Source organism: Elephantulus edwardii, unplaced genomic scaffold (assembly GCF_000299155.1).
Source record: "Elephantulus edwardii isolate Elephantulus edwardi_28Jun2011 unplaced genomic scaffold, EleEdw1.0 scaffold00095, whole genome shotgun sequence".
Lineage (NCBI taxonomy): Eukaryota > Metazoa > Chordata > Mammalia > Macroscelidea > Macroscelididae > Elephantulus > Elephantulus edwardii.
Genome location: NW_006399845.1, coordinates 1518366 through 1526064, shown reverse-complemented (window position 1 = coordinate 1526064; position 7699 = coordinate 1518366).

Below are 7699 nucleotides of genomic sequence, written 5' to 3'. Positions count from 1 at the left end.
TTCTGCTCTGGGGCGGTGAGGGGCTGTGCTATTCTCATTCCCTGTGACCATTTCACAGAGACACTCATGGCTTTGTTTCTCTATTTTCTCCTGTTGTTCTTGTTGATTGCCTTCAAGTTGAGCATGACTCACAGTCGCCCTATGAACAAAAGGCCTGAAGCCCCTCTACAACTATCAACATTTATCAAAGTTCATAGAATTTCCAGAGGCTAGACTCTATTTGTACTTAAAGCAAAATCCGAGGGAAAAATAAGTATATTTATTTAATCTTGATTATGGACATAGTTTCACAAGCGTATATGCCAAAAGTTATCAGATAATGTTCTAAAAATAGGTGATTTATTATGTCAGTTATGTATCAATGTTTTAGTTATTTTCTAAAATGGGGCTATGAAGATTTTCAGCATAATGTTTTCTTGACTCACCCATATTGCAATATTTTACAAACACGTTGTTTTTCAGTGTTACATAATATTCTATTGTATGGCTGTACTACAGTGTTTCTACTCATTCGTTTGTTGACAGGCACTTGGATTGCTTCCATCTCTTTGTTATTGTGAATAAAGATGCAATAAATATCAGTGTTCATACATATGTTTGTGTCACAGCTCTGATTTCTTTAGGGTATATTCCCAGTAATTAGCTGAGTCAGATGGTATTTCTATTTATAATTTTTTGGGAACGTGCCAGACAGCCTTCCACAATGATTGTACCATTTTACACTCTCACCAACAGTAAATGATAGTTTCAATCTCTCCACATCCTTGCCAGCATTTGTTACTTGCTATCCTTGCTGTGATGAGATAATCCCTTGTTGTTTTGATTTGCATATCTCTGATAGCTAGGAATTTCGAACATTTATTCAGGTGTTTGATCTGATCAAACTCCTACTCTGATCAATCAGCTCCCTTGGGCCCAATGCTACCAGCTGAGAGGGTATACAGAAAAACTCTTGTTAATTGGTTATCTTCAACATGTGAGGTGATCAATATTCTTAATTATAGATCCTACTGCAATGGCCTTCAAACCGAAGTTCTTCTTTTCTTACACCTCTCTAATTTGTTTCCCATCTCAGCAAGGTTAAGATTATTGAAATTTTAGTCATGTTATTTTCCCTTAAAATCCTCCCTGTCTATTCATGATTGTCAAGATAAGAGAAAAATCCTGAAGGCAGGCCAAGGCCATGCATAATTTGCTCAGTGCCAGTTCTCCTGCCACATCAGCTTCTTTCATCTTCTCCTCCCACATGATCTTGAGCTGGTTCCCCTCCTGAGAATTCTTTTCCCTCTCTTCACCATATTAATGCAACCTTTGGATTCCAGTTAAATTATCTCTTCTTTAAAGAAGTCCTCTCTGACTCATCTAATCCCCCTCTTAGGCTTTCTCATAGTGCCACTGCTTTCAGAGCACATACTACAATATTTTTGTCACACATTAGAATTTTATTTTTCATTTATTTGTGAAATAATTTAAATAATTGCCTCCCATTGATAGTTAACTGCATCTGTATTTGCTCATCATTGCATTCTCGGTGCTGAGCTTACTGGTTGGCAAATGGCAAGTGCTTAGGAAATGCTGTTGTTGGTGGTGGTGGTGGTTTTTAGATACCAATAACTACAAAACCTAGTCATAGCTCAACCCCCTGTATGACATAATGAACCCCTACCTGGCCATCCTCACAAACTCTGTCTCATTAAATTCACTATCAGCCTGTCTCAATGAATACCTTCCCAGTTTTTGCTGACCTACTTTTTCCATAATCTCCTTCTCTTAGCACTGGCTCTCCTGAAATGTGTCCAAGGTATATGAGACAAACACTAGTTGACTTTAAAAAACAAACCAGGGTCGTTAAAATATCAATTAAAAAAAATAAACAAACTAGAGGACTCAACAGACCTATTCCCTCTTTTCCTGATCTCTTCAATGCTAACCCTCATCTTCACTTCCTTCCCACCTCCATCTAAGCTGATTCACATCTTGAACCACTACCTTCTGACCTCCAATCCCTCTCTGTCTTCTCTTTTGACTCTGCAAATTACACAAAGTTAGATTCATAGAGTTGGATTATAATTCATGGAAGGTGCTAGGTATATAACACAACTGGAATTTTCTCTTAAAGTGTATTGTAAAAAAATTATTAGCAAAATTAACAATCAAGCAAATGAATTATATCAAATCTTATCTTAAACATGCCCATAGTTACTCAACCTCTCTGAACATCATTTGTTTCTTTGTAAACCAGACATGATCATACTGAACTCCCAGGGTTTTTATGAGTCTTTGCTAAGCTAATGTATGAAAAATATCGACCCCAGAAAGAGCAGCTATTATTAACAAACCAAATTTTTATAACTACAGAAATGTTCCTTTCAGAAAAGTTATCTTTTAATAGCGCCACACTCTTTAATAAAATGATGGAATGACATGAAGTAAAAGGGCTTAGAAACTATTGCTATAGGGATTCCAGGCAATGGAAGTAGTTAATATTAATAATTCACAAGATAAAGTGCTTGACTTTTTGAACTCAGTTAGTCTATATGGAGCTTTTCTCTTCTGCATAACTTTCTAGTCCTGCAGAGGAACAAAATCCTGCTCACTTCTTTTCCCAGAAACCAGTTCTAAATAAAGACTCTGTAAACCTTCGTAGGATAATTAACTCATTCCCTTCTAGCCATTACTTAAAGTTTTTCTGCCACTTGCTTTTGAAAGCAGAACAGTTATAAACATCAGAGTTCTTCAGGTTTGTATGTTAATAGTTTTTCAATCACATATGCTGCATTTTACAAGAAAAGTCAAGAAGAATGTTGTCAATATCTATAGCAGTCACATGACATGTAAGCCCTTCCCTAGCATCTCACACTCACTGCAAAAAATGAATTATCAAGGTAATCTTCCTTACTTGAAATTTCTGAAGCTTTCTTAACACAGAATTACAGAGTTTACACCACTCAGAAGGAACTCTGGTAATAAAGTCCTTAAAGAATTATACAACTACCTCAAAGGTCACACCTCTCAAATCCACCAGGGAGTGGCTTCTCAGAAGAAAGGTGGGCAGTCTCCTCCCGTGTGATCTGCAGCCTCGGAAACTCAAGGGAAGGTCATCCATGAGAATGTTTGACTGGATAGCAGAGAGAAGGGGGAGTTGGGGCAGGACAGAGATGGGGGCAGAGATATCACTCAGAGTTAATATGGGAGATGTGTAATCTGTTCTCCGTGCTCGATATAAAGAGTGTTTTCTTTTAAAACAGACAAATAACACAAATTCTTGCAGTTGCTATTTATGGCAGCTCCATTTGCTGTAGAGTAGGACTTTTCCCACAGGAATTTCTGGGCTATAATTTTTACAGAAGCAGATCATCAAGTAATTTCTTCCATGGTGACACTCCTTTGGGTCAATTGTTGTTGTTGTTTTTGAGTGTCATCGAGTCGAGTACAATTCCTAGAGATCCTGTAAACGACAGATCTGAACCCTGGGTTATTCTATGCCATCCTCATCATCTCTGATATACTTGAGTCCGTTGCTGCAGTGACTGTCAGTCAGTATCCTTAAGGGTCTTCCACTCTGTCACCAAACCTCCACACTTTCAGCAGCCTCTCCTAGCAAGACTACCAAAGTATATGAGACAAAGCTTTGTCATCTTTGCCACTAAGAAGCACTCTTGGCTGCACTTTCTCCAAGACTTAGCTGTTTGTTCTTTTGGTAGTCCATGGGATATTCAGTTACTCATCTCCAACACCACAGCTCAAAGGCATAAATTCTTCTTCTGTCATCTTTATTCATTGTCCTCCTCTCAAGTGCTTGACAAGTGATTAAAGAGACAATGACCTGGATCAGGCACACCTTAGTCTTCAAACTTACATCACTGCTCCTCAATAATTTGGAGAAGTCCCTAAATGCAGACTTCCCCAGTGCATTAATCTCCTAATCTCTTAGATTTCTTGTACCAAGAGTGATAATTGTGAATCCAAGTAAGGTGAAGTTGTTGAGTTTCAATTTTTTTCTCCATATATCATGATGTTGCATATAAGTCCAGTGGCAAAAATGTTGGTTTTCTTGACACTGAAATGCAATACATATTGAAATGTGCATTCCTAGATCTTCTGCAGCAATTGCTTCAAGTCCTCCTCATTTTCAGCAAACAAGGCTGTGTCATCTGCCTAATGCAAATTACTGATGAGTCTTCCTATAATCCTGATGCTACATTCTTCTTCATAGAGTCTAGCTTCTTAAATATTTTTTTTCCGTGTACAGATTGATTAGGTAGCCACCCACAAAGTTCACAGGAGAATGCTGTACATCTTTCTCCAAGAAAAAAGCTTCTAGTGGATTTGAACTGCTGAGCTTTCAAGGAGCAGCCTGACACATACATACTATACCACTAAAGATTCTTCATAGGGACAGATAGAATAAATCATTGAAAGGGACAAAATCTGAATTGCCTTTGCTGCAGGAGGAGAGAAAAGATTAGGAATTCTCATATTTAAATGGTTTTGATAGATAATAGCTCATGGTTTAAAGTCATTACTTCAGCCTTCCTCCATTTCAAGACTGAACATTTCCCATTATTGATGCTGGTATTCACAAAAAGGGTCCCAACAAGCCTAGTCTAAAAGCAGCACTGGCATAAGAAATGGCTTTTTTCACACTAATGTTCAGAATTCCCCACAGAGTTTGTGAGAAAACAGCCACTTTAATGATGAGAGCTTATTTCCTTTCTCTATACAGTGATATTCTCTCTCTCCCTTTCATTTCCTTGTCACACAACAGAAAATGTAGAAAAGAAAGAGACTCGTTAAGAGAGAATTAGTCTTGATCCCATTCATTAAACTCATCAAAAATTAGAAACAAGTAAAGACTCCATTGTCTTTTACCTCATCTATACACAAGTTCTTTCAATAGAGATTTGGTAAAACAAGAGGCTGTAGAAATTGCCACTAGTAGGCTTGATTTCCTAACTTTAAAGGAATTTTAATCTTCCTACTGATATGCATAATGTGTCTACTAGTTTTAGGTCATACAAATGTTCATATCAATGTCTAATTTTATTTTCATTCTAAAACCCTCCCAGAAGAAATCATTTTTGTGGCTTTGAAACACAAGATATTAGATCCTTGATTAGAATCCTATATTCCATTCAGGGAAACCAGGCACATATATTTGGTTGTATAGAAACTGATGAGGCCCCAGGTGACTCAAATGAATAGACACTCTTTTTTAGAGAGAGAGTTCACACCTTTTTGCTGTTGTTGTTGTTTTTCCCCATTTATTCATTGTTGCACAGTTTCCTCACTGCCCACCCCTGCCCCCCTGTTCGCGTTTCTCTTTGAAAAGGAAAAAAAAAGTCTTTCATTGTTATAAAATTCCCCCCCACCCGCCGCCCAAGTCCACAGTTCACGTTACTATGCATTTTTTTCCTGCAATCTTGTCATCAAAATAATACCTAATCATATATTCCTTTCAAACAGTTCTTTCCCTCATCTGTTTGAATGCATGAAAGTTGGCAGTTTGAACCAACTCAGAGGTGATTTGGAGAAACACCTGGCAATCTGTTTCTCAAGTATTACAGCTGTTGAAAATTCTTTGAAGCGCAATTCTGCTGTGACAAACATGGAGTTATCAGAAGTCAAAGTTTATATGAAAGTAAATGCATGGTCTCAATAAGGTTTGAAAGACAAATGAGACAAAAGTCTGGGATAAACGATATCCAAAAAGAGCTCATACCAAATCGGAAACAAGTCTGTAAACAAAAAAGAACCATTTGAGTCATAAAGAAAACGTATAGGGATTCTGAAGCTCACCAGCCTACTTAGAGAAATACACTTCCCAACAAAGTGCCAAATCGATCTCTGTCCATGTATGGATGAAGGCCAACACAAAGCTCTTGGGGGTATACTCCAACACTACAAGGGATATATCTGGGTTCCACTTTTCCTCTGTCTTAAATCAGCTTACTATTTTGACGCTATCAGTTTCCATTCTATTTCACCTACATGAGTTTATTCTGTCTCATGAGTCAATAATACTGAATATTTTTGGAAGATTTTTTAAAATGTTTATTATTATTACTAATTTTAATGAAAAGTTACGGAGACTTTGGATTTCCATTCATTCATTGTTGCACTTTTCTACCTGCCCATCCCTTTCTTCCAGTTCATTCTTCTCTATGAAAAGTAAAAGAAAAATTCTTTCGTTGTTATACAATCCCTCCCCACAAGTCCACTCCAACTGTGCAGCCTTTGTTCTGGACTCCTGTCGTAGCAATAATACCTAATCATATATCCCTTTTAAACAGTTCTCTCCCTCATCTGTTTCAATGCAGTCAGTATACTATATCCCTTTCAAACCCCATGTTGCAATATTGAAGAATGTTATGGGAAAAATCTTGAATGATGCAGAAAGCATCAAAAAACAATGGAATAGGGAATTATGATTATCATAAAAGTCGGAAATGAAAGTTGCAGAGTGGAGTATACTTGAGGTGGGGGGGTGCAGGGGGATTGTATACCAATGAAGGAATTTTTCTTTTAATTTTCAAAGAGAAGAATGAACTGGGGGGTTGGGGGCCGGGGAGAAAAGTGCAACAATGAATGAATGGAAATCCAAAATCTCGGTAAATGTTCATTGAAATGAATAAAAAAAAAGACAATGGAGTGAATTCACAGAATCACTGTATCAAAAAGAAATGATTGACATGGAACCATTACAGGAAATAGCATATGATCAAGCACCAGTGGTAATTAAGGAAGAAGTTCAAGCTACACTTTGGGCATGGACAAAAATTAAGGCCCTGCAATTTCTGGAATATCAATTGACATATGTCAATAGATAGAGCCCTGCAAGTGATTATCAGTCTGCACCAGGAAATTTGGAAGGTAGTTAGTTACCCAGTTAATTGACTGAAAGAAATTCATATTTGTGCCAATTTCCATAAAAGATGATCCAAGAGGATGTCAAAATGATTGAACAATATCAGTACTATCAGGGCTCTTTCTAGGCAAGGAAGATGAGTGTAATGGCCCGATTCTGCAAAGGTGTGTTTTCTGATTTGGGGCTGAGACTAGATTGGGGCACTTGCTCGCAACAGGATGTGAGCTGATTGGATTTGGCCTCATATTTAAAAAGGCTTTCGCCACCAGTCTGGGGCTATTTCTAGTCTGGGAAGATGAGTGGGACAGCCAGATTCTGCAAAGATGTGTTTTCTGGTTTGAGGCTGAGACTAGGGAGTGGCCTTTGCTTGCAACAGAGTGTAAACTGAATGGATTTAGCCTTGTATTTAAAAAGGCTTTGGGTCCTCGGGCCTGTGGCCCTCAGGCCTGGTTTTTATGGGTCTCCAAAATTAAACAAGCTTGGAGGCAGGAGTGGCATCCAATTCCAAAAGAGCTTGCCTCTGGAACTTACATGAACTTGGAGAAAAGATGAAAGTTTGTGTTCAATACCTTCGTTCATAGGGTCGCTATGGGTTGTCTACAACTCTACAGCACTTAAGAACAACAATATCAATAATATCACATGCATATAAAATCTTGCTGAAGATTACATTTAAAAATATTGCTGGAACAGTACTTCAACAGAGAATCCCCAGAAAATCAGGCTGGATTCAGAAGAGGTCTTGGCACCAGCAATATCATTGCTGATGCCAGATGGATCTTGGCTGAAAGCAAAAAAAAATAAGGGAAAGACATCTATTTGTGTGTGGGG